The sequence below is a fragment of the Aythya fuligula genome, chromosome 2 (genome assembly GCF_009819795.1).
Source record: "Aythya fuligula isolate bAytFul2 chromosome 2, bAytFul2.pri, whole genome shotgun sequence".
Taxonomy (NCBI): Eukaryota; Metazoa; Chordata; class Aves; order Anseriformes; family Anatidae; genus Aythya; species Aythya fuligula.
Window position 1 is genome coordinate 35,120,790 of NC_045560.1, and position 25,982 is coordinate 35,146,771.

Here is a 25,982-nt window from a genome sequence, read left to right on the forward strand (position 1 = left end):
CAATGATCCCCATGGGTCCCTTCCAACTCGGGATATCCTACAGTACTAAACTGAAGTCAGTAACTTGCTGATGCTTTTCCAGCCGTGTAAACATTTAGATTTTTATTAGCTGAGTGCCCTTTGGTCTATGTAAGACTCTATGGCATGTTTGCTAGAAAGCACTATGTAAGGAACTCCCTCTTTGTGTCTCAGTGCCTTCCTTCTGAAAATTGTACAAAGCTGTCACAAATTCGGGGACTTTCTTACAAATGATTACTGCTGCAGCAATATTGTGCTGCTGGGCTGCAGCAATATCAGTTTTCTCTGGCCATGCACCTTCTCCTGCCCACTGCCCAGGTGTGAGAGCCCTGCAAGGATCATTCCCTCGTGCCCAGGGCCCCTTTTGCATGGCAGTGCTGGGACAGGTCACTTCTTGTCTGATCCCCTCGATCTGCAATCCCAAAGCTTCTGCTACTGGCAGAGATTTGGGGTCCCAAATGATTTGGAGTACCTGGGAAGAGCTCACCAGTATACGATCACAAAAAGCAAGCCAACAGCCAAGATCAAGACATAAACCCCAGTATTCTCAGCTACCAGCTCCCCAACAGGACACATCCACATGCACCCTCAGCCACCCACCTGGCCAGGGGCTCGCTCACCATGTTCACTGCACAGAGCACACACATACACTTATACAAACCATATGGACCCGTTTTGTGTTTTCATTGCATTTCATGTGACTGAGGCCACCATAAGTGCTTGCTATGCATTTCTGCATAGTTCAGTTTCCTGAAGCAATTTTCTCTTATGTTTCAGCTAAGCAGAAGGTCCCCAAAATGCGTTATTAATGTCAGACGTGGCTGGCCTTGTGCAGTAGGATGTGTTCCCTCCATGCATTCACTTCTTAAATCTCTGCTGTCAAAGTTGTACACACAGTGCTATCTTACCCACAAACTATCTGAAGTGTAAGCCTTTATAACTAAACATTGATTAAAGTTTTGTCCTGCGAAGGAAATGCTCAGTTTTCACAGCAGCATTTTCCATCTCCAGTAGGGGCTTTGGAGCCTGCTGAAGAGCTGCCCATCACTGCGAACACCCACATGCTTTAAGTTAGCTTGTGCTTGAGTAATTTGCCATGTTATAGCAAACAAAAATCTTCTCATAGCACTGAGATAGGCAGCAAAGATCCCACTGATTGGGGTCCTCTGAGACTTTGTGGCTATCAGGTAGCCCGCTGACTCCTACCAGCTGCAATGGCACTCCCAAGCCACTGGAAGAAATACCTAAGAAATTCTGATTTTAAGACAAGTTTCCCCTCATGTTGGCCTTAAATAGATAATTTGCAGAGGAAAGGGTATACAGCTCGTTACTGATCTGTGTCTACTGCAATTTTTCAAAGCACTGTTTCCAGTAGTGGTCTGTGTTACTTCCCAAATATCTGAGCTTGTCTGCTTTGAGAAGGTGATGGCAGAGAGAACGTGCAGAAAGGACACACTCACCATTAAAAGACCAGAAACCAATTTTGGAGAGAGGACATTATTTTCAGGGGTGCCCAAAACTTCTTCTTTTTGCAAGGTAGACACAAATACCCACTTATAGTTAAGAGAAATAGGGGATTGGTGGGTAACGACCTCATTAACTGGTGGCTCTTGAAATGACAACATGACAAGACACAAGTGGATGCAGAACAAAGTGGATGCAGAACAAAGTTCAGAGCTCTGCTGCATCTTGCCTTGCAAAGCAATCTCCTACGCCGCAGAGGTGATCAATCCAACCCAATTGGATCAACTTTCCCCCTGGCAGAACCAATGACACCTGGTGCAAAGAAGTAAAGGGTCTGGTCCAAGATATTTTTTAAAGCCTGCCTGTGTGAAGCAATGTGGGAATCATCCCATGCCATGCCTACGTCTTCACAGGCCACTTTATTATAACCCCGGCATGAATGGAGCTGCTGTCATAAATTTTGTCTGTAACTAAATAAATGTTTATTGCTGCTGCACATTTTAAAGCAATGCCAGATTATTGTTCATTTATTACCACTAGGTTAGAGTGCTGTGAGTGCCTCTGACACCATACAGCAAACTGGATCTATGGAGCTGCCTCTCTCACGAACCTGAGTACCAAATGTGGAGGTTCCTGAGGTGCTCAGTGAAGAGAGGAGGGCAAACAGCAGGTTTAAACTGGGTTCCTGCCCTTGTTCAGCATGGCAGACCAGCCATTAACCACAGAGACCATCCCTTTAACATTAGTGCCCATACTGGGTGGGAAGGTGTCCCCCAGAGGACCCACAGAGGTGAACGACATCAGATGGGGGCCAAGGCTTTGCAGAAATCCAGACACTGAGTCACCAGGATGCTCCTCTCCGCCAGAATGCCCGGTTAAATCTGAGCTGGGCAGCTAATGCCACATCTGGATTCCCTTTGCTCTCTTCCCTGCCCTCTCCTCCTGCTCCCCTATCCTCCAGCCCCAGGCAGGGAGGGACCAGAGGTGACTGTGGGACAGGCTGGGGTGCTGGTTTTGTGGGGTTCACAAGGTTCAGACCAGATGCCACTGAGTCAGTGGTACCAAAAATGCAGTGTGGACGTCATGCTCTGGTTTCACTGCCTAGAGACCAGCCAGCCACCTGCAGGTGTGTCCCCTGCAGAGCACATGCCCATCGCATCACCCCAGCTGCACAGCTGGGGCTTGCATCCCCAATAGAGACCCATATTTCTGCAAACACTCCAGCCTCTCGTGGCAATCTCAGCATTTTAAGTAAATGCCCAGTTTCGGCTGTCCGGTTCTCCGCTGCCCCATGAATCCCTGGTTTCATGAGAGTAAACTGCAGCAGCATGGGGGAGTCATCCTCTGGCTACAAGGGGTCTGCAATGGGACCGGGGGCAGGACTTATGGCCCCCATAAGCCTTTTTTCCCCTGGTAGGGTGTTTTGTCACCTCAAGGCACATTAAGTCGGCAGCACGAGAACAGGTGGACTCAGGTGCTGGATATTACCCTGCACTTCTCATTTGTGATCAAAAAGAAATAGCTGGCAGCTTTGCCAAGAAACCTGTGCCTTTGAGCAATTCTCATCTGCCTCCAAAAAGCAGACAAACCAGCTTTGGGTGAAGCTAGGTATGCAGCACAACCCACAGTCAATGGAGCTGGAAGAAGTAGGAGGCTTCAGTGGTTTTGTTTCCTCTGCCATACAGGAAACAAAGCTTTGCATACCTGTACTTCACCCAAGTGTTTCAGGTTTATTTCTGTCTCCAGAGCTAGACCCCAAGATAATAAGGTGATGGTTTTACGTGCTCTGGAGCACGTAGCTGTATTTTAATGCTCAATTAAAACCTTACGTGCACTCCAGTGACACCAGCCACTAAAAGATGCAACAATTCACGAACAACTATTTTAAACAACCTTGATTTTTGGAGGGGAGAAATTAGTACAGCGATAACTTTTAATGTGGTTTAGGCAAATTCCTGGAAGTGAGATGGCAACAAGCACAAGTGTGATGGACTACTGATGTAGAAGGCAAGGAAACTTTTTTTTTTTTTTTTTTTTTTTTTTTTTTTTTCCAGAAGGGGTTGTAATAAAGGAACAAAAAATGGAACAAATGTTTTTTGTTTGTTTGTTTGTTTTCACAAGTCACCTCTCCTAGGGTTTCCCCACCTGCTGTATGGCAATATGGATGCCAGCATTCGAGATACCTATTTTTGGAGCAGACAGATTTTTCTGGGTTTTGCTTTGCACACCTCAGTTGCACTTGTGAAACAATCTAAAGAAAGCCACCAGCTGGAAGAACAAAACCTCTCGGTACTGTACACAGAAGGAGCCAGCAATTGTTCACAGGGTTCAACGTCGTATTAGCAGCACTGCTACAGGTGAGACAGTTCAAGGTTTTACAAGAGCCAAGGCTGTCACTTCTATTTTGCTACTACCTTTTTAGAGTTAAGCAATACTTCAGTTTTTGCCTGCAATAGTGGTAGAAATGATAGTTCTGATATAAATAAATAAATAGAAATTGTTTGTTTTTTCTAGGCCATTTGAAATGAGAGGTAAGTCCAGCATGGAGCCTGCTGTGGCACTGGATCAGCTCTGTTGTTTCTGCATCCTTACTAAACCTTCCTGGAATGACATTGTTGCTAATAAAACTCTGCTCTTCTATGAAATATAAACAATACTTTGAGATTAATCTAAAATCTGCCTCTTTTCTCTCTTTTTAAGCCATTTTAGCCATGCTGTTTCTTTCTGACTTCGTTTCTTGATTTCAGTCATCTGTTACTTGAAGAAACCACTGCCCTAGAGAAGGAAATGTCATGTTTCGCTGCCTGGTCTTTCATGTTCAACAGTGTTTTCCAGGTATTTCTAGCAAAAGTTACAAAAGATTGCAGGATCCATAGCAAGATCCCCAGCAGCCCTAAAAGCAAGGGGCAGTCAGTTCTCGGAGCCATGCTGATACTAAGAAAATGCAAGTTGTTTTTCACACACCTTTCTTTTCTCCTCTTGTCAGAAGCATGCCCGTTTCCCCACCATGTATACGTGATCACGTTGGCAGCTCCGGCATGCTGCAGTGTCTGAACCTGCAATTAAGCAGCTTATTCCAGGTTAGAAGAGAAAAACAAAGCTTGCAATTATAGAGCCTACCTGAGAGGCTTTCAGTCTCTGTGATCAAGGCGGGTTGGGCAGGGCTGATGCTGTGTCATAAAAAAACAGGAGATCCAAGTTCAACATCCAGCACTGCCCTTGGACCTGGAATTTCTGTGCACTGGTCCATCAGGCATGAGGATTACAGCCCCTGAATAGGTCTCAGGAAGGTGAAATGGCTGAGAAGCTATAAGCTGTTGAACCTCTAACCACCACAAAATCATAATTTAATGATATTTCTGCATCTGAAAGAAATACAAATGACCTACTGCTATTGCCAAGCTGTTGGTGCTATTCCTTTGCAGGCAAATATGTTGCTTTACAGAAATGATAGCTCTGCTAAAAACAAAAGTTAGGGGAGTAGGAAAGAATTATATGGTGAGAGGAAAAAAATATAACAAAAATATAGAACCTTTAGCAAAATCGTTACAGTACCTTTAGCAGCTGAATGTGAAAGAATAAGATGAACCACAAGGAATTGTTTTTCTTTTACCTTGCACCTCTGTAAATATTTATAAGTGCACAAACTGTGCACAAAAGAAGCATGAAACATTCCCCTTGTGAGCCAAGAGCCTTCTACATTCATTTTGCATGGGTCTGCATGACTCCACAGGTTTATGGGCAAAGAACAGCAAGAGCAGAGCCTGAACACAATTCAGAGATATGTAGCGGGTACAAAAGTGGTTAGTGGTGCATATAGATCACATGTGACACATACAGATCACATGTGGCACATACAGATCACGAGTCCAGAGAGAAAAAATGAAGGAATGAAAGGTAGGGAAGAGTACGGTAGAATCTGGAGAGAAGTGAAAATGAATGATGCCCAAAGACCAATTTCTAGTAAGAAATAGTTTCAAGAAAACTGTCATCTCATTGTGAACAATTTGCAAACAAAGGAGGTAAAAGATCTTGGATAAATTATTCATTATTCACCAAGCTCTAATTAGAGCTTGGAGCCCTCTCACATGAGTGAGAGGGTTTGGTTTGTTTTTTATTTATTTATTTATTTTACAGGTTCTTATAAGCAGTTTTCCACCTAATGAAATGTTATAGTGGAACGCCAAAGCAAAAAGCAAGGTGCCCCAAGACTTGTCTCAAGCTGGAGCTTTGTTAGGATGTTTATCTCATCAAACAGTTTGAGGGTACCATCTCAGTGCCAAAAACAATAGAGAATAATTCCCATAACAATGGAATATGACATCCTACGTGTTGAACTGCTAATTGCATGTTATGTACTTCTTGATTTCTTGATGACTGATTATGGGATAACTTACTAGGAGTACATCTCAAAAAAAAAAAAAAAAAAAAATTGCAGTCTTTTAGTGCCTGCCAGGGGAACTGGATGCCTCAGGATGCATTCAAATAGCACTGATTCAGTGGTGCCACATACAATCCATCTGTCCAGAGATTCTATAACACAAATTTATCATTCAAGTCCAGCTTTTTGAAGATCATATTCCAAAAATCATTGCTAGACTAATATTTAATTGATAGTCTTATCTGGCAGCAGTCTTACAGCAGACTGTCTAGGCAGACTTTGAGTCAATCAGTTACCATGAGATTTGGTCTCCTGTTCTGTTGATGCCTTGGCTTTTTATTTTATTTTTTTAAATTATTTTTCTTTTTTACTTTTTGATGATGCCTCTCTCTCTTATACCTGCACATGGAGAGCCACATGATGCATAAATGTTCCAAAAAGAGGTGTTAAGCATTTGCAATGGCTTGATTAGTATACACAAGCAAGCTAATTGCAATCAGACTCCTAATTTCTCTCAAAAACATGTCCAAAATTTGTGCAGAAAATAAAACAAAACAATAGATTCTAGACAATAAAATGGAATTTGGAGATTTCATAGACTCATAGAATGGCTTGGGTTGGAAGGGGCCTTAAAGACCATCTAACTCCAACCCCCTTCCATGGCAGGAACACCTCCCACCAGATCAGGTTGCCCAGGGCCTCATCTAACCTGGCCTTGAACACCTCCAGGGATGGAGCATCCACAGCTTCTCTGGGCAACCTGTGCCAGTGCCTCACCACTCTCTGAGTGAAGAATTTCCTCCTAGCATCTCATCTAAATCTCCCCTCTTTTAGTTTAAAACCAGTCCCCTTGGAATAGTTTTAAGGAGATACTTGGTGCTAGAGAGCCCGAGGTGGCTGGGCATGACGTTGGCAGTGCTGTTCTTGTGCTTTAACTGTCTTAATTATCAGGCTCTAAAGAGCATTTGACCATGACAGGTTTCTATTCAGGTCATAAGGCTGCAGGTGAAATAAAGTGTTTATGACGTTACCAACAGAAATATTGATGACAAACCTGTTCCAGGAGCACTATTCCATTTTCCTTCAAATCCAGTTTGTATATTCAGGCTTTGCATTAAGAATCATCTGTATACCTGCTTAACTTTGAGAATGAGCAGTCTCTTCAAAACACGTGCCCTGAGGCTCTACCATCTTTGTCATGCAAGCAAGCTACCCCTGCCTTTTCTTATACAAGCCATTAAAAGATAATATATTCTTTTTTTTTTTTTTCCCTTCATCTCATAGTGATATATTTATACAGTGATTATAATCTTTGCAGGTAACAGATGCACTGGTTTTAAGGTTCTTAACTTGAAAAAAAATTCATCTTCTATCTGCATCTTTCTGATACAGTCAGATATGAAAGGTTTTCTTTCAGTTACTGAAGGAGAAAGTTTTCCTCTGCTTGTCTTCTACATCACTGTCTTTTGAATAATTGAATCCCTTCTGGGGAAAAGAAGCAGAGCATTTTCCTCTACATGCTGATCACTTCTGGAGGCAAGATACAAGGTTTTGATGGACCAAAATTCCTTTTAGATCTGCATGACAAGGGCTGATCCTCTAAATTAATTAATTCCTAGTAACAAATAGCAGCCCCTCTGGCACAACATTTATTGGACCAAAACAATGCTTTATTTTGCTTTGTGGAGGAAGTGCAGAAACCACCTATGAAGAAACACCTAAGACACTGATAGAAGACTTAGAAAGGTATGCATAATTTAAGGATTACAGTAATTGACATGCCTCCTATTCTTAGATTCCTTTCAAGTCAGGGGTGTGTTCGGTAGACTTGGCTGTTAAATGGTAATGTGTGTGAATTAGCTGTTCATTCCTGTATCTAGATCTTTGCAAATCATAACACATTTATGGAAAGCAATCTCCTCCTGTGTTCTAATTGCTGAGCTCGGGGTGAGAGGGTTGGGGGGGTTACATCTGGAGATTACAGTGATAGATTTTAAATGGCGGTATCAGATTGCCTATCCAACAGCAAAATTACAGCTGAAATTTCAGAACAGAATTTGAAAACATTTTCTTCTTGGCTTTTATTCTGCTAGTTCTGCAGCATGGGACATGAAAACATTCATTTTTAAGGGTGTAGGAAGCAAGATCCCTGCCCCAAGAAGAAGATAATTTAATCCAAATATAGAGGATAAGAACGAAAAGATCAAGGTGGTTGCAGATAGTGCCAAAGGGCATACCAATTGAAGTCTAAATGGAAGGAAGACATTTGAAGACAGTTTTGAAAGCAAAGAAGGAATTAGCTTAATGAAGGGGTGGCTGATCCAAGTGCAAAATGTTGCTTGAGGATAGGTAGGACATGAGGAGAGGAAGGAAGAGACAAAGAGAGCATTAAGAGAGAATTAGGTGAATGCTACACCTCATCCCCATTAAAAGAGATTTGCTAGTGTAACTGATACCAATAAAAAGCATGTGCTGCCTTATTTATTTATTTATTTATTTATTTATTTATTTATTTATTTTTTGCTTGTGAATGCATCAATTCAGGATTCAACGAACAGCTTTACACACACACACAAATGATTATATCTACAAAATGTTTGGGGTCAAAATAAGAAGATTACAAATACAAAAAGCAATCCTACAGTGCTAAAGACCCATGAAAGGTCTTGTGCAGACCTGGCCAAAATTATCCCAGGAGGCGGTAGAGTGGAGAGAAGACACCTTGCTGAAAGATTTCCTTCCATGCAGAAGTGAAGGCAGCCAAAGGATGATGCAGTTTTGAAAAGACTTTTATTTGAATCCTACTTGTAAAAGAAGTGAAACCAAGGATGCAGGAGAAGAAAATGATTGTCAGAAAGGCAAGAAAGAAGGAGAAGTAAGCTGTGAAGCCTGTGACCCAAACCATTGTGTGCATCATGTTCAAGGTCTCAACAGACAAATATGGGCTCTGATGACTTAATTTTTGTTGAAAAAATCTTCTAATTGTAAAGAATGCAGAATTTCAGGTAAAAAAAAAAAAAAAAAAAAGGATGTATACAGTGAAAGAATGTCATTAGCTCTTCCATTTGAAAAACGTATGACTGTTTCAACCCACTTTTTTTTTTTTTTTGCAAAACTGATGTGCTAGCTTTCATGCTAGATGCAGTGCTTCATTTAATTTTAGTGTTCTCACTCACGTTTATCCCTGCCCTTACAAAATTCATCTTTTTCAGCCCTGTTCCTTCTTCATCTACTTACCAGTAAAAATAATGTTGATTACTTCACCGAGCTTCTGCTGATACTTAGAATAATGTTATCTATTTGAACAACAATAACAACCCACTAGTAAACACCTAATAATGCTGGCCAATTGTGCATTATGGATTGTATAGATTGGCATTACAGTTTCGTTTAGCAGCACTGATGATGAAGTGCCACAGTCAGCACAGCTCAGGAATCAGAGGATCGTAGAATTAGGAATCAGACCTTTTTGGGGCTAGCCGCTGTAGTGACCTAAATTCAAAACCTAATCCCTCTCTCTAGGAGTTTGTGCTATAGATTATACACATGACAGCGATTGTGGAAGGGGAGATTATGACTTATCTTCACGAAGACACTTCACTTTGCAAATGAGTCTTTCTGGAAAGCTATCATCAAATAAGAACGTTATTTATTTATACAGCTCCCAAAAGTATGTTCAGAATTTGAGTGCAGAAGCAGGCAGGATGTAAAGCAGAGGCATTTTTAAGCCTGACAGAACCAAGACTTTTCACTTCAACTGTTAATTTCCCTTTTTTTGTTGTTGTCAGTTCATACAGCACAGTATGCTCGCTGTTCTTTATCTCTTGGCAGCAAAGACTGGCAGGTACTGCTAGATGCTGTTTTAAAGGCACAGAGCATGATTACAGTACACTAATTCAAAAAAATATTAATAGCTTCTTCCACTCTAGGGCCTGCAGTGTTTTATTTGAGAGGAACTGTAGTCTAGAGCATCCCATTTAATTCAAGAAAATAGCTCAGAAATTACATTCATAGATCTCCTGTAAGCCTGCCTACCAATGCTGCTTTGTTTACTGACAGATGCTTAAGGCATTGCATTGACATGAGTTTATTTATCTATTCGTAAAAAAAAAAAAAAAAAAAAAAAAAAGAAAGAAAGAAGGAACAACAGACATATTTCATTCTGAAATGGTACCACATGGTCCTGTAATTAATTGGGCTCAACTGCTCTGTGATTTCATTTGTTCCTATTAATGTAGAGGCTTGTCAGAGCTTATAGAAAGTTAATCACTGACACTAAGACATAGAAGATATTATACAGCACAGTGCATCATTTCCCTGTTTGTGCTGAATACAAATTACTGTGCTGGGAGAAACATGAATGATGCCCCAGATCCCTCTCACCTTTGAGTGCAAATGTGCATCATTTTGACATGAAGTGCAATGCATTAACTCATTGCTACTTGTCTGCTTGGTGGAGTTAGGCTGGGGATGAATCTGACCCATTCCATGCCCAGCAGAGGATGGGTCTGGTGCCCTGCTCCAGCTTGCGGGCAGCTGGGCAGCTGGAATATCCCCAGCTTTGTCCTGGTGGACAAATGACAGGGGAGTGGGACTTAGATGATCATTAAGGTCCCTTCCAACCCGAGCAGTTCTATGATTCTGTCTCACCTGCTCCCCATACACAGACATATAACCAGGTGAGCTAAAGCAGGAGCCACCATCCCTCTTTTGCACACAGCCTAACGAGGCTGACGATTTCCCTTCTTGTCCCACAGGGTTCAAATTCCTCTCTTTTATAGCCAGGAAAGTACCTGGCTGCTGGCTGCGCTGGTGGTTTGCTCAGCCTTTGAAGCCATGCCGCCGTGCAGCAATGAATGAACCACAGGTAATGCCAGCACCTGGAGCACAAGGCTCCCGCCTCCCTGCTCACTGCCAGGGGAGAGCGGCTGGATCCCCATCAGGGTGTCGTCTATTTGTGCCTGTGTGCTGGTCATTAAGGTGCTCTCCAAGAGACAGAAGGTTAAACCTCTTTCTAACGGGGAAGAAGGTCTGAAGTTCAGGGTGGATATATTAACCAAGCCAGCCGTTAACTTAAAGGTAATTTAACCACACCCACCCACACTCCTCTTTTAGTAAAATAAATAAAAATATGTGTTCCCTTTGTTGGAAGAAAGGAATACTTCTCCACATCTTCTGATCCCACTCTGCGGATTTGGGGTGGCTGGCAGTGCAGACCAGCTGGCTGGAGGGGGGCAAAGGCAAAATCCCCAGGCTGGAGCTGGTCCTGCTCCCGAGATTACAGGCAGAGCGAGTAAGAGAGGAGACAGAGAGGGAGCTTCCCTGGGGGACATGGGCAGGGAGCAGCTCTGGGTTTTACAGCACCAGACAGAAGAGTGGAGGTTTCTCAGAGTTTGGGGCAGAAGCTGGCTCTTCAGACTGCCTTAAAACACCCTTGTGTGCAGAGAAAGCTCCCTATAAACACAGTGCCCTTTCCAGCAGGGATTTCTGCCAGGATTCTTTGCTGGAGACTGGTGTAATCGAGGACTGCAATTCCCGGCAGCCCCTGAGTTATTTTTTTTCCTGTGGCAGCTGAAAGGAAAGTAGCTGTTAACCCGCTCTGCCCGTGGGGCTCCCACCACGTTCCTCACTAGCAGAGATGGATGAAAAAAGGGATTCCTTTTTTTTTTTTTTTTTTTTCCATAGGAATTCCCAGCTGCTCTGCTGCTTCTCCCATGCCTTACTCCCCAACTTCCCATTTCTTCTCATTAAAAAATAAATTATCACTGAACCTTGTCCACAAAAGTTCCCTCCATCCTTAAAGGGCCACACAAGATTGGCATAGGGGCACCATGTTAAAGCTTGCCTGCTGAGGGAAAGAGGATCCGACACCCAAAGAGCAGCATTTCTGGGTGTGAGGACTGGCTGTGCTGGCTGAAGGAACAGGCCAGGAATGGGGGGAATCGTGAGGACTCTGTTAGATAATCACTTGGAGACCCCTTGCAGTGAAAGACAGCAACTCTGGTGTCCCTGATTTATTTTTGACAGCTGTTAGTCTTCCCAAAGTCACAGAAAATATTAATGCCATAGGAGGGATAATGAAAGCGCAAAGGCCTAATATGATTTTCCTCGAGGTTGTCATGAATTGCTTATGAAGCCGGCACTGTCCCTTCTGGTGGAGAGCAGCAGATGTTTGCTGTATCTTGTCTGTGCACACAGATGTGGTTCTGCTCATCAGGTAAGTTTAAAATCTAGAAGGAACCCGTGCTCCCCACAGGGATTCAGCATGAAGCATCAGCAGGTCCTTCACGTCCAATCTGCAGAAATACAATTAAAACATAACAGAACATCATGATAATGATATGGCTAAAAAAAAGAACAAAATTATGGCAAGTATTCAATGCTGTGTTAAGCCATAGGGTTATCAAATATTTTAATATGCCTCACCGTTATAATTTTCTGCCTGCTGGAAGATGTCATCATGCCTTTGCTAGATGCAAAACTTCGTTGACTCATACTGCAATAATTGCACCTTCAGTCACCATCATTAACAGCTGGCAGACAGCCCATCTCCCAGTAAAGATATTGGACTGGGCAATAGCATAAAGTCCTGCATTTCTAAACATTAATTATTTTACAAGATAGATTTCAAGGTATCATGGCCCACAGTGGTCAGCACTGCCAGCATTTGTGGTTTGAACTCAGTTCAGGTTCTGACGTGTTTCAGGAGTTCCCTGCATCGCTGTGCTGATGCTGAGTGCCATGACCAGCCTCATCTGCCACCCCCACCGTCCCCAGGGGGGTGACTGATGGATGCCCCAGGCTGGGGCTGCTCCCCTCACTGCCCTCCCCTGGCTGGCGATGGGACAGATCCTGCCCATGGGGTCCTGCCCATCCCACCCCCTTAGCCCCCACAGCACCCTGGCAATTACTGTGCACTGACCATGGAATTTTATTATACTGATTCATTCCATAAATACTGAAAAATAATTACAGCTGATTTTTTTTTCTTTTCTGAATTGTAGTGAGGAAAAAAAAAATAAAAAAGACTATTTGCAGCAGTTCTTGGTTGCTCTTGCAAGTTAGCCTAATCCTAGAAAAGCCATTACTGCAGCAAAAGGATGCTTGAAGGCAAACTGAGCTGGCTTTGTCCTAAAGCAGTGCACAAACTGGGGAAATCTACAACAGTAACAACTGTTGGAGGAACCCTTCCAGGTGCCTCGTAGTCAGCTCTCCTGTTAGTAGTGAAGTGTAACCTGACCAAATAAAGGCACATAAAACCCAGCGGTATTTACTACTGAATAGCTCAAGTTTGTGTATATCCCTCAGGTTTGTGTATATCCCCAATACTTATGTCCCTCCTACACCTGACTTCAGCAGGGCAGGTGTCTGAAGGCTTGGGCTGAGAGCTCTGTAGCTGTATGACCACCACAGCAAAAGCAAATAAGGAATGTATTTTTACTCTTTGTCATAACTCAGATCATATGATATAAGGGACAAAATTGTCAGACAGCCCCAAACAGTATGGGAAAACATTGTGGAAATGTAAAGTGGAAATGGGTTGAAAAGGGAATTTGATAAATTTATAGGAAATAGAGCCATGGGCACCTGATAAACATGATGGCCCAGACACAGCTTTTGGCAATGGAAGATCCTATGCTCCTTACACTCTTTCCACCAGTGCTGGAAATAAGTAGATGTAATAAATGATATAACTCCAGTTTATAGGCTGCAGCCATCCAAACAATAAAGAACAGCAGCTGAAAGCCCTATTACTCTTAGAAATAGTAGTGAGAATGTGAATTAAAGCTTTTTTCTGACAGAGCTCCAGAAAGACACTTCCCTGCAGAACCTGCTGCAGGAAGCTCCACGCAGAGGCATGTGTTGTGACACCTAGGTGAGTGCTACAAGCAGGGCCTGGGAAGCTCATCACCACTTCGGAGCAATGCTGAATGTTTTCCAGTCCTTCTCTGAGACATGTAACTCTTTCCTGCACCACTAAAGAAATACTTTCCTCTGTGTATGAATTTTTGTATAAATTTTTCATAAGTTGTTTGTATGACAGATGGATTGCTTGAGTCAGTCCCCCCCCCCCTTTTTTTTTATAGTAAAATGTGATTTTTTTTTTTTCCAGAAATTGAAAGAATAATTTTGATAGCTCTTCCATGAGAGCTCCTATATTGCTGAATAAAAGGATCAGAATCATATCCTATATAAGATCAGCAAAACAGTCCATTCCAGAAGAAGAAGAGTATTTCTGGCTTTAGCTGTCAGGACAGTTGTTTCAAAAATCTGTATAATACCATATACAAATGCAGATTATAAATAGCCACATTTGGGAAAGTGTCTTTATTCCTCATTTATCTAGGGCATATGGACTAGTGTGATGATAAACTCAGTACATGCACATTCAGGATCTCTGGTTAGGCCAAATGTTTGCCTGATTCAGCATAGCATGCTTTAATAATGTAATTCAATTCTTCCTCATTTTTAATGTTATTTCAGCCCGTTAATATAATTTGGTGAGCTATTATAGTTGTTACAGCTGCTAGTTTTGCCCTTAATACTGATTTCACTTATGACCTCAGTCAGAACTAGATTTAAAGTTTGAGATGATGTAAGTGAATAAGGATTATTAGATTTATTCATATGGCAATTTAAATAAGAAACTGCCTGGCTTAGAATAAACGGTAAATGAAAAATGCATGTGATTTATAGACCTGTCCATTTTAAAGATTTATACGTGGAGTAGGATGATTAAGTAAGAGACAGACCTGATTATATGAAATATGTAATTTTTGTAATGCAATATTGGAAGCAAGCTGCTAAACAGCACCAGCATAACAATGATTGCCCAAACAGCTTTTATTACAATATTACTGTACAGCTGGTATGCAGTCATGTAAACACAAGCAGCAGGCCTCCGACCACTGCTTTTCCTTGACAACTGGTAGATGGTGTTATGTTCCCATGAAAAGCATCATCCTCACTCAGTCACTGCCTTGCAACCTCCCCGAAACAGGCTCTGGGCTTTGTCTGTCCCTTGTCTTCAGGACTACAGGGGATTCATATGTGTCTCTGCTTTCACGGGAATGTGCATTCAAGTACTCCCAAGGCTGCATGCCAGCATTACTGACCTTCTTCCATTAAACTCTCCCTTATCAGAAATATAGAGAGGTTTCTGAGAGCTAGCGGGAGCAATCACACCTCTCCTGCAGGACCTGAGAAGGTCCAGATGCATCATCACAGAAACAACAGGATTGGCAAAAATCATTTCACTCCTACTACATACTAGAAAGGGCAAGCTATTTTTTTGCTCTCTGTTAAGCTTGAAGAGCAGAAGCAAAAACAAAACAAAACAAACAAAACAAAACAAAACATACCTATATTTCCTCTCATGTGTTTTAAGGCTAGAAGAAGCTGTTGTACTTATTTATTCTCCCTACATGTATAATGCAAGCCACAGACCTCCATTCCTCTGCCCATCTTCCTCTTTAGTTTAGGACTGAATGAAGTCCTAAAGCTTCACCATTAATAGTAAAAGTTATTTGTGAATAACAAAGAATGGTGCTTTAACACGTTCTAGTTAGAGCATTACTACAACCTGTTGTGTTTCCTAAGGCATAGTCTGATCATGGAAGAATAAAACAGCAATGCTACTTGTGGTTATTGCGGCATTTTTATGTGTACAGATGTGGAGATTTGAAGACCACATGGGAAATTGTGTGTAGGGATACTAGGCTCTGCCATTCTACATGAATTAATACACTTTTTATGAGAAAGCTTAATAAATGTGTTCCAAACCAGGGGGTCTTCCATAACATAATTTGCATGAAACAGAATTGACCCAGAAAATTTTAATCTAAATCCCAATCTGATTTGTATAAAGTAATTTAATTTCCTCCCTCGTAGTTATATGGATTTTATCAATTATACCAATTAAATTGTCAAGCAGATTTATTGACCAGTCATCTACAAGACACTTTCTTTGATGTACTATTCTTGTATCATCAACTGGTCATGCATGTGTAGCCTTGGTTTTGGGTGTCATCACGTGCAGCTGAATACTCAGACGAGAAGGTTCTAATAAATGAGTTGTGTGCACCAAATTTTGAAACAGGAACGAGAATAGAAAGCTCCTTGTTTTTTAATGCACGCACAAAACTACAGGTAATGGCAGATACGATCAATTCAGATGCTTAGCCATCCTATGTGGAAAATACACATCTGATTTCTGACCTCAGATTTGGACCTCCATGCTATTATCCAAATGTAATCATTCTTGCTAGAATGCACATCCAGTTAATTTTAAATGTAAAAAGTGAGCCATAAAATTAAAGGTTGGTTTTGAACTTGGTAACCTCTGTTTTTCAGTCCGTTTGATTTTCTCTATTGCCTGGGTTCTAGACAAGTGGCAAATCTTTCTGAAATAACCTTATTATCCATCCCGAATAATTTTGTTATTAAAATAAATTTTAATTTGTCAGAACAAATTACTAGAATCAGACATCTTGCTTCCACTGAGGGAATCAGAGTGCAACTTCTGATTTCCTCATAACCTTTTCCTAATTTCCTTCTACAAGTCTGCCAAGAAAACGAGGATAATACTGGAAGAAGAGTAAACAAGTTCCATATCTTTATAGTCAATGAAAAAAAAAAAAATCCACAAATATGTAGTTGCTAAATAGGAGGACTGCTGTGGGGCAGATTAAAAAGTCTAAAGAAAAAAGCAAATGTGAGTAATAAATTTGACACTTAATGGGAGTCCATGTTTGGTAACAGCAGGTAAGGAATGCACAGCGGCATGCAGGCTCCTTTCCCTCCACACGTTCAGAGAACATGAGAGATACCCAATAGCAGGTTTGGTCTCTTGGGATATTCTTCTAGACTTAAGTTTTTTAGAAATACTAAGTGCTCAACAGGAATAAGAGAATATACAGTTGTATACATCTGTATACGTCTGAGAATATACATCAATGTATATTGATGTGGTGTTGGTTATAGGGACCCCTAAATCCGGTGGTTTGTGTTATCTTCTTACAGCGAGAGCTAAAATTTTGTTTTTCACCGTTGGCATAGGAAGTCTGAATTTTTGGTTCATGTCACTGTAATGCTCAAACTCTGTTCCTAAAATGTTTTGAGACATTTGTCAAAAGCAATAAGCGGCATGATATGGTAAACAGAGCTGACGTGAAAGACAAAGACCTTGTTAAGCACTGAAGAGCCACTTGGACTATTTCTGAAATACTTGGCTGCATGCACAATCTCAGTATTTTTGGTAAGCATGCCTGTGAATGTATGCTTTGGCCAACAGCTCTGTATCACTCTAGTGAGTGATGTAATGAAAGATATCTCATGATGAATACGAAACATAAGTAACAGCTAGCTATGTTAGTGCCAAACACAGAGCAAATATGCCTCCTTAGCTGCCTGATGGCTTGGAACCGTTTCCTCTTCTAAATCCGCAGCATTTCTTTGGCCTTTACACCCATTTAAAAAATAAATAAGGGAAAGAAAATGTTAATGCACAAGCTACCTCTAGCAAAGAGTGTGTGAGACTGATAGAATCATTTAGGTTGGAAAATACCTTTATTATCACCAAGCCCAACCACCCACCTAACACTACGAGTCCATCGCCAAGCTTCCTCTTTGGACAAGCCAGCAGTGGCTGGCTGCTGACCATTGTGACAGCAGTCTGCTGGTGTCCGGCACAGCAAATACGGCTCCTGCAGGGACTATCCTGAAGGCAATAGCACCGAGCCTGGGCTGCATCAAAGCCATGCTGAAGAGATTAGGAAAAAGGAGAAAAACATAACAAGCAAACAGACCCCTGATTTTCCTTCATAGGACTTCAGCCACCAGGCTGGTCTCCCGTACAGAATAGGTGTTTAATTCAGAGGTGTGCAGGGCAGGAAGAAATCACACTTGTGCCTAAAGACAAAAGAGCCATTGTAACACGTATTTTCTATGTGGTTTCCTCCAGTTTGCCACCTGTTTTGTGTAGCTGGAGCAGCACAAAGCAGAAGAAGTAGAGGGTACCTCTGTGGCTGTGCTGGGGCACAAAGCAGATGCAATATTGTGGGATTACCCTAGGAATCCTTCACATACTTCAGGGTGCAGAAACTTAAGCAGCAGACAGGCAGTGACTACAATCCCCTTGTTTCTGAGTCAGACATCTCACCTTGAGAAAGGCAGAAATGTTTTTACTGGGTAGTTTTGTGAGGCTTTCCTTTTAAAGTTCAGGGGCAAAGCCAAAGCATACACGTCAAAACGCAGGGAGCAACTGAGCTCTTGTCATGCAGAAATCCAGGCACCGTTTCAGGGACAACAGAACCAAAAGTGTTATTAACCTAGCTGGAGGATGCCCTGCCAGAAAAATAATGCTTTTCATTATGAAGATGACAGTGTAACACCCTGAATGGTAGGGAATATTATTTTTTTATCTACTGCAGTTGAATACTGCAATAGGTTTGATTTCAGTGAGTGCAAATGAAAGAGAATATGGCCTTCAGTGCTTAGCCTAGCTGTAATTACATGGGGCTGTGATTTAGGAGACAGTGTCTCATTCCTTTCTCCTCATCTAAGAGTAGCTTAAAAAACTATATATTATTTAAAATGAAGTCAAGAACACCCTGGTATCATTTAAATGACCTGAGCAGCAGATACGGCAGGCAAGAAAGAATTATTATTAAATTAACAGTTTAATAAGGTGGTTCAGCATCAGACACAGTTGGAAAAGGGAAGCAAAATCAGGAGGGAGGTTTCAAGAATTGTTCAAGCAGCTGGCAATAATATAACTGCAGCTTAAGTAAGAAACCTCAGAGCTGAAATCTTCTTTCCAGGCATAACAAAATATTTTCTGACAGGTGTGGATTCCTAAATGCTGAAGAATCAGTCTTTACACCCAGGAGTGTGCCTCTGCCTAAGAGAAATCATCACTTTCCAGTTGAAATCTTCAGTCTAAACTAAGTTCCTAAAATGGCTAACTCATTTAAGACTGAAGAAAGTTTCAGAGCTATGTAACTCTTCTTGTTTCAGCAAATCAACCTGAGTCAAAATGTATTTGTCATTTAGCTGTAAACACGATTGCCAGCTGGATACTGTCTTTCTAACTGCTGTGGCTGCAAAACACAATCCAATCTCCCCCTTAAACCCTGCACCATCTTGTCTTTCAATCCTGAGTTTTGCGGTCTTGGTGATAAATTTTTCTTGGCATACCACTGCATCAATAAGTAAAATGAAAAAATATATTAAAAAGTCTTGTTTCTTCCAAGAGCTTTAGATGTAAAGCAAGCAGACCTTGAAAGCATCAAGCCTTTCTTATTTTCCTGTACTTTGGTAGTTAGGAGCCAACAGCATTACAGTGCCTCAGGCTATCAAGATTATCGAGACGTTGACTGCCTCCAAAAAATATCCAGACCTCTTATCACATTAAATATCCTTGGATCCCACAGATGTTACTACCATGAAAATAACTGCTTCATCTGAAAAGGAAATAAAAGAAATGGAAATGTATTGATTTCTACCTGTGAGTGCAAACCACATGAAGCAATGCATTTTGTCTTCTCCCCCTCCTGACTCCCAGACAAAATCAACCCGTTCCTGCTACCTCTATCAAGTGATTTTATTTTCTGCATTTTGGCCTATTTTGTTCTGGTTGAGATTGTTTCGAGGATTTCCTCCTTGGATTTGTGTGTGTGTGTGAATATCTTCTTTTCCTTGGCTTTCAGCTAGTGCCCCTGCTGGGAGTTTAATGTTGCTGGGTTTTGGTGGCTTAAATGCATTTATTTATTTATTTTATGGGAGGATTGGTCACTTCTCATTTATCACCTTCCCTAGGAAGACAGCAAGCGTTCCTCAGGTCTCAGCTGTTATTTCCACTAGCCCTGTACTCCGAGTGTGTCTGTGCACAGTCTCCTTCACACATGCCATTGGGACTGCATTGGTAGGAGGAATTCCTGCTGAGCTGCAGCCTCAGCTGGCCCCCAGCTACTATGTGAAAAAGGAAGAAAGCGTTAAGGCACAGATTCAAAAAAAGCAAGCAGGTGCCTAATGCCGATCTGTAAAGAGCCACCAACTGTCCTTATACTGAAATCAGTCGATGTAAAGTAAAAATACCCACAGAAGAAGAAAGGGTGCATTTTCCTGCATGAAGGACACTGGGCCAGGGCAAGTGGCCTCCCTCACGGAGGATGAATTGGGAGCTGGATGTTGAACTTTGGAGATCTGCTGGATTTTGCACTTTCTGTAAATGAAAGAACACATGGTTTTAAAATGAATTCACATTTATTTTTTTTTTTTTTTTTTTTTTTTTTTTTTTTCTGGATGATAGGGAGAAATACACAAAGTAGGTGGGCAAAGGTATCAGTTGAAAGAGAAAACCTGGCCCATCACTTTGCGGGAGCCTGCTGTGCATCCACAGGGTGCCAGCCACAGGAAGGGAGGGAGTTCAGGTAAGGACTTGGAGAAAGAGAGTCAATGGCTTCAGATATCAGGATGAACGGCAACAAGTGAGTTACAGCTTCACATTACTTCTTGTTGCACGCTTAACTAGTTGAATCTGAGTGGCTGACATGATGTCTAGGGGACAAAGCATTTTACCTTTTCAATATATTCAATTATGCTGTTATATGTTGAGAAACAATTGACTTCTCACCCCTGAGTATAGATATTTGTATATATCCTAGACGACAATCCATCATTTACCTGTTTCTGCTATTGAGATTATCTGCCAGAGATGGCAAGGGGACAAACTGGGGGATGAGGCACCAAAGCATGTGTGCATTACATATCCGTATGGTATAAGAGAATTTAGTGAGCCTCTCTTATGACCTGTGTCCAGCCCTATAAAATGTGGCCTCCAAAGCACTACTGCAGCTATTTCAGGCTCCTGCCAAAGGATTTGTAGTAAGAGCTTAGTAAGATACATGATCCATCCAGGTACTTATGTGATGATTTCACTGGTGTAGTAACTGTGTATCTAACATAAAGAGCTGTATCTAACATCAAATTGTGGGGGTAAAAATTTGAAACGTAGAGAAGTGGGTCCCAGGTGTGTGATCAGCTTTTGTCATTTGATTCAGAAAACACCAGATCCAGCCACTGCAGATTCATTCTCTTTTTCCCATTTCTATCCATGCAAACACCCTTAATAAATTAAACTTACTCAAAGCAAGGAGCAAAAAAATTGGAAACAAGTTAACTAAGAATATATATATATTTTCTATGCATGCGTTTTGATAGCTAACACTGTTAAGTCTGATAATTGATGCCTTTAAGCTTGGAAGGATTTTCAAGAGAGTAGTTATAGTACCACTTAAAGGATCACTTATGCTGAAAGAAGGATGAAGTAAAATTAAAACAGGGGCACCCATTAGGAAAGTAATAAAAGTGTTGTTACTTGTTTACAGTCAGAATGACAAGCAAATGTTATGGTGAGAAATCAGTCAGATAATAAAGTAATAAAGTGATTATAGTCTAAAACCAGGAGACAAATTCTTGACATTCATATGTTTGTGACTGTCAGTACCTGCCTGCTCTGAATAAGAGCCTGAGCTTCAACACTTGCATTACTCTAGATGGCTGCTGCAAAGGATTTGTATTCAATTGCTTGGCCTCCATTGTAAACTCTCTTACCCTGAAGAGGCCATTCCTCCTTTTCAATGCTGGAAGGAAGCAAAAAGGCATGCTGGGGAGTAATTCACCCATCTAACGCAGCAAAATCAATACCTAGAAATTAAATAACATACTTATTAATGCTAATGCTTCTCTGAGAGACAATTATCTATGAATTACTTATCCTGATTAAAAGCATGTTTCAAAGGAAGTGTATTTCTAAATTGAAACAATAAAAAAATGATTCATGAAATATCACATGGAAGAAAATTTCCTGATATGTTACTAAACAAAACAAATTATTATCAGGAGTTAGTGATAAAGAAAGGAGAAAAAACAAACAAACAAACAAACAAACAAACAAAAAAACATGACAACAACAACAACAAAACACCTATGTACTAGATTGTCTTTATTTAAAAACAGCACAACACTTGAAATTGTTAAGAGTCTCCTTTGGAGTAAACGACTACAAATGCATTTAAGAGCTGTAAATGGCTGAAACGTAATCTAGCCTCATGTGCAGCTCCCAGTCCTGACACCCATACAGCCTCTGGTGATTCAGAGCTTGGTGCTCACCCAGGCTGCATGCCCTGCTTCTCCTTCTGCAGGGATGAGTCTGAGGGACCGCATACCACAGGGACCAAGTCTTCTTTCCACTTGAGTAATTCAGGTGGAAACACAACAACTCTTGTGAAGTTACTCTACTGCAAACCTGAAGAAAGAAGTCTTCATTTTTACTTCGGAACATTTTCACCAACTCAGATCAAGCCTTCACTCAGATTTACAAAAGTTGTTTGTCTCTTCTCCCTCATAAATGAGCTGCCAGACCACAGCAAACTGCTATCAGCTGTCACATTTGCTCTTGTGTTGAACTTGACTAAGAGGCTGGAAGAGATCTTTTGATTAAGGGATTTTGAGCTAAAAGAATCATGCTACAATATCATCTATATAGTGGGATTTGCATTGATTTATTAGCAAACATGCACAGAAATAACACTGACTTTGCAGATCAGGATGAGAGGGGACGACTTTTCTGTGGCCAGTGTTTGCCATGCAGAACGGCTGTGGCACTGACCAAGACAGGGCACATAAGATCTCTGATGCTGAAACCTCCTCTGTGGGACACAATTTGAGTGTAAGATTTTGGAGTCCTGAATTTCGGGAGCCAAAGAAACCTGAATACCATCCCTAAATCTGCCATACAATATTCTCTGTGTGAAGTTTATTTCCAGCCAAAGTTAACTGGGAGAGACTAACAGAGGTTTTGGTCCCTCTCCAGTTGCTCATGTGTACTGCTGAGGACTAGGACGATACCACCCAAAAACAACGGTACAGAGTTTCTATACCCTGATAACCATTTTAAATCCACCACTTTGTTAAAGGAAAATATTAAGTGAATAAATGGGCCTACTAATGTAAAGTACATCGTTGTAGTGGTTTATGGTGATCCCAAACAGGCTCATGTCTCCTTTGAGGTGAGATGTGCCATACCATGCACCAGGAGCTGGGCCAGGCAGAAGAGTGCCATATGCTGTAACACAAATATCTCTCAGGTGGTACTGGAGATGTTGTATATTGCCAATATAACGTTGTGGAATATAAGGACCAGTTCTAGTAATGTTTGTCTTTGCATTTATCCTGTGAGATGTAATGTGAAGTCCCCTGTATTTGGCTTTGGACACATAATTTATGATAGCAAAATAAGCATTGTTACTTTTGGTTACGCTTCTGCTTAAAAATCAAGGTATGTCACTTTGGCCTGGAAAAGAAGACAATAGAATCTGACAATCAGATTCCAGTTCCTTTCAATTCCTGAAAGAAAAATATTTTTCTAATAAAAAATATTTTATCGGAATTCAAGAAATAAGGTGCAAGAGAGCACCAAGAGCATTGTAACACACCCACTGCATAGCATCACACAGAATAACATGAAAAGATGAGATGTCATTTGTGATGACAGAAAACTGAGGGACTGCATCTGTTACACACGCAGATGTTGCTGAAGAGGTGACACTGCCCAGCCAGCCTCACACTTCACAAACACTAAAACTCGTCTGAGCTGTCCTGATAATGTGCAGTGGCGAGAAGCAGCAAACGGCTTTTTCAGAGCACGGAGGAGACAAAAAGTTTGGTTACAGAAACAGACGGAAAACCTCTTTTTTTATTTTTCTTTTTATCTTTATTTCTCCCCCAAGCTAACGAACTTCCCAACGCGTCTCCTTCGCTCGCCGCCCTCCGGGGACGCTGAGGCGGCGGCGCCCCCCGCGGCTCCCCTCGCCTCGCCTCGCCTCGCCTCAGGGCGAGCAGCCGTTGGGGAGCGACCGTTGGGGAGCGACCGTTAGGGGGCAGCCGTTGGAGGGCGGCCGTTGTGGGGCGGCCGTGAGGGGGCGGCCCCGGGCTCTGCGCCCCCTGAGGAGCGGCGCTGGGGCGCCGAGGGGAGGAAGAGGAGGGAGGCGGCAGCCCCATGGCGGAGGTAAGGGGGGCGGCGGCGCGCCGTGCTGGCACTGCCGCGGCGAGGGAGCGGGTCCGTGCCCGGAGGTAACGCGGTGTCTCGTTTTGTTAACCCAGGGGCTGGCTTTCGAGGCGCAGGAGCAGCGAGGGTTGGCTCAAACCCCCCCCCCCCGGTGAGGGCACTGCCGTGTCCCGAGCGTGGTGTGTGACCTGCAGGTCGGGATTGCAAGGTGGGATTGCAACTTTCGCTTGTACTCGGCGTTTCCCCCTGAATTGCCCTCTTTTTCTTCATGCGGGCATACAGGCAGCTCAGGAATGTCAAAGAGTTGCAGAAATACGGCTTCTCCACAGCGTGTCACAGCTATCGACTTAACCCACGGATCACCTCTTGCAGGGCACGTGTATGTCACAGTCTTGTCTTTAGGCTTGCCAGTAACATTTCTCAGTGTCACTCTCCTTACAGTGCTGTGGCTAAACTCTAGCCTCATTTCATCTGCCTCCGTTATCAGTGTGGCACCTTTAAAAAGTAAGGTAGGCAATGAATGCCTGGAGGTGATGGCCAGTTTCAGTTGCAGAGGACGCAGTTCTTACTGCACTTCTGTCTGTTCGCCCCCGCTCAGACCCCACACCCGTGGAAGTGTTGTGCACATCTGTAACTTAAAGGAGATCAGCAGAGCCATTCAGCTGCAGGGACTGCTTTTCTGGATCGAGTCACTGGCAGGCACAGAGTTTCGTTATGCCTGAATAATTTATGATCTAATTTATGATCCGATACTTCTGTGATACCCTCTGCAGATAGAAAATATGCTGTAATGCCAAGAAGATGGTTTTGTGACCTAGAAGGATAATCAGTACGTCTTGAAATCTCAAGTCAAACTACTGAGATTTTTCAAGTTGATTTTGAATGATTATGAATACCCGTGCTTATTATGAATTACAGGACCTGCATCAACTAATACTTGCTAAATTTGTCTTGTATAGTAGGTTTTCGTTTTTCCCTTCCTTTTCTTTTTCCTCTCTCTTTTTTTTTTTTTTTTTTCTTTTTCTATTCCCCGTGTGTTCACTCACTTGGCTAATTTTTTGAAAGGTAGTTGCAAAATTAGTTTCCACACCCTAATTGTAACGGATCACTTGTTTCTGTAGAGAGATGATGAATTTCTTTGCTAAATGTAGGTCTGGATCTCTCTCTTTAATGCATGTTTTGTTTAAGTTGAAAGAATGATCGGACCAAGGCATGGTAGTGTTAAGTTCTTAAGCTAAGATATAAATGGACTTCTAAGTGAAAACTACCATGTCTGTTCCATCAGGTTTCTTTCAAAGTGCGTGACAGGTCCAAAAAAAGAAATGCAAAGGGAAAAGTTGATCTTAGTTTTAAAGCTGACCTCTGTAAGTTTGAATACATCTACTTGTGCTGTCAAAATGTTATTGCAACAGAAGAATGAATTTCAAAGTGTTCTTGCTGATTTATAACCCTTATTTTGCCTTTTGTAAAAGTATACCAGAGGTATTATTAGCCTTTCTTTTATCTCTGTTAGATCAGGGCCAGACTTAGGGCTATGTGTAAACAGATCAAAGTGATGGTTTTGTTCCGCTTGTTATTGCGTGATTGCTAACTTATCAAAGCTTTACACAATCAGATTAATCCACTCCTGGATTCATTTCATTCATTGGGCTCTTGAGAATGTTGTTGGCAACACCACGGGAACTGGTGATTCTCATCCTTAGGGAACTGGTATTTCAAATGACTCTGGAAGACGAATGCAGATGAAAAAGAAAATGAATTCAGTGGCTGAAATAAACAGTTTGGGCATGCTGAAGTGTGTGGGATTGCTTTACTTTTTTTTTTTTTTTTTTCTGTGCTAAGATGTAACGCAGTGTTATAAAACTTTGAGCACTTAGTCTGACAATGAGTAAAGCTAACAGGTATGTTTCTGCGTTTAGCTTGCTGCCCAACAGACTGAGATCAGCTCTCACCTTTGTATTAACTGTTTTAATCAAACTATTTCATTCAGCCCACCTCTGTAATAGAAGTTTGCTAATAAAATGTAAACTCCACAATGCTTTTTATTAC

General features: G+C 41.8%; 1 long non-coding RNA gene across 1 annotated transcript; it reads left to right on the forward strand.

The window, feature by feature from the left end:
* The first annotated feature begins 23,880 nt into the window (after positions 1-23,880).
* Positions 23,881-25,728, forward strand: LOC116486155. Its single transcript, XR_004252932.1, has 2 exons — positions 23,881-23,933; positions 24,029-25,728. It is a non-coding gene; the product is annotated as an uncharacterized LOC116486155 (long non-coding RNA).
* Positions 25,729-25,982: the final 254 nt, after the last annotated feature.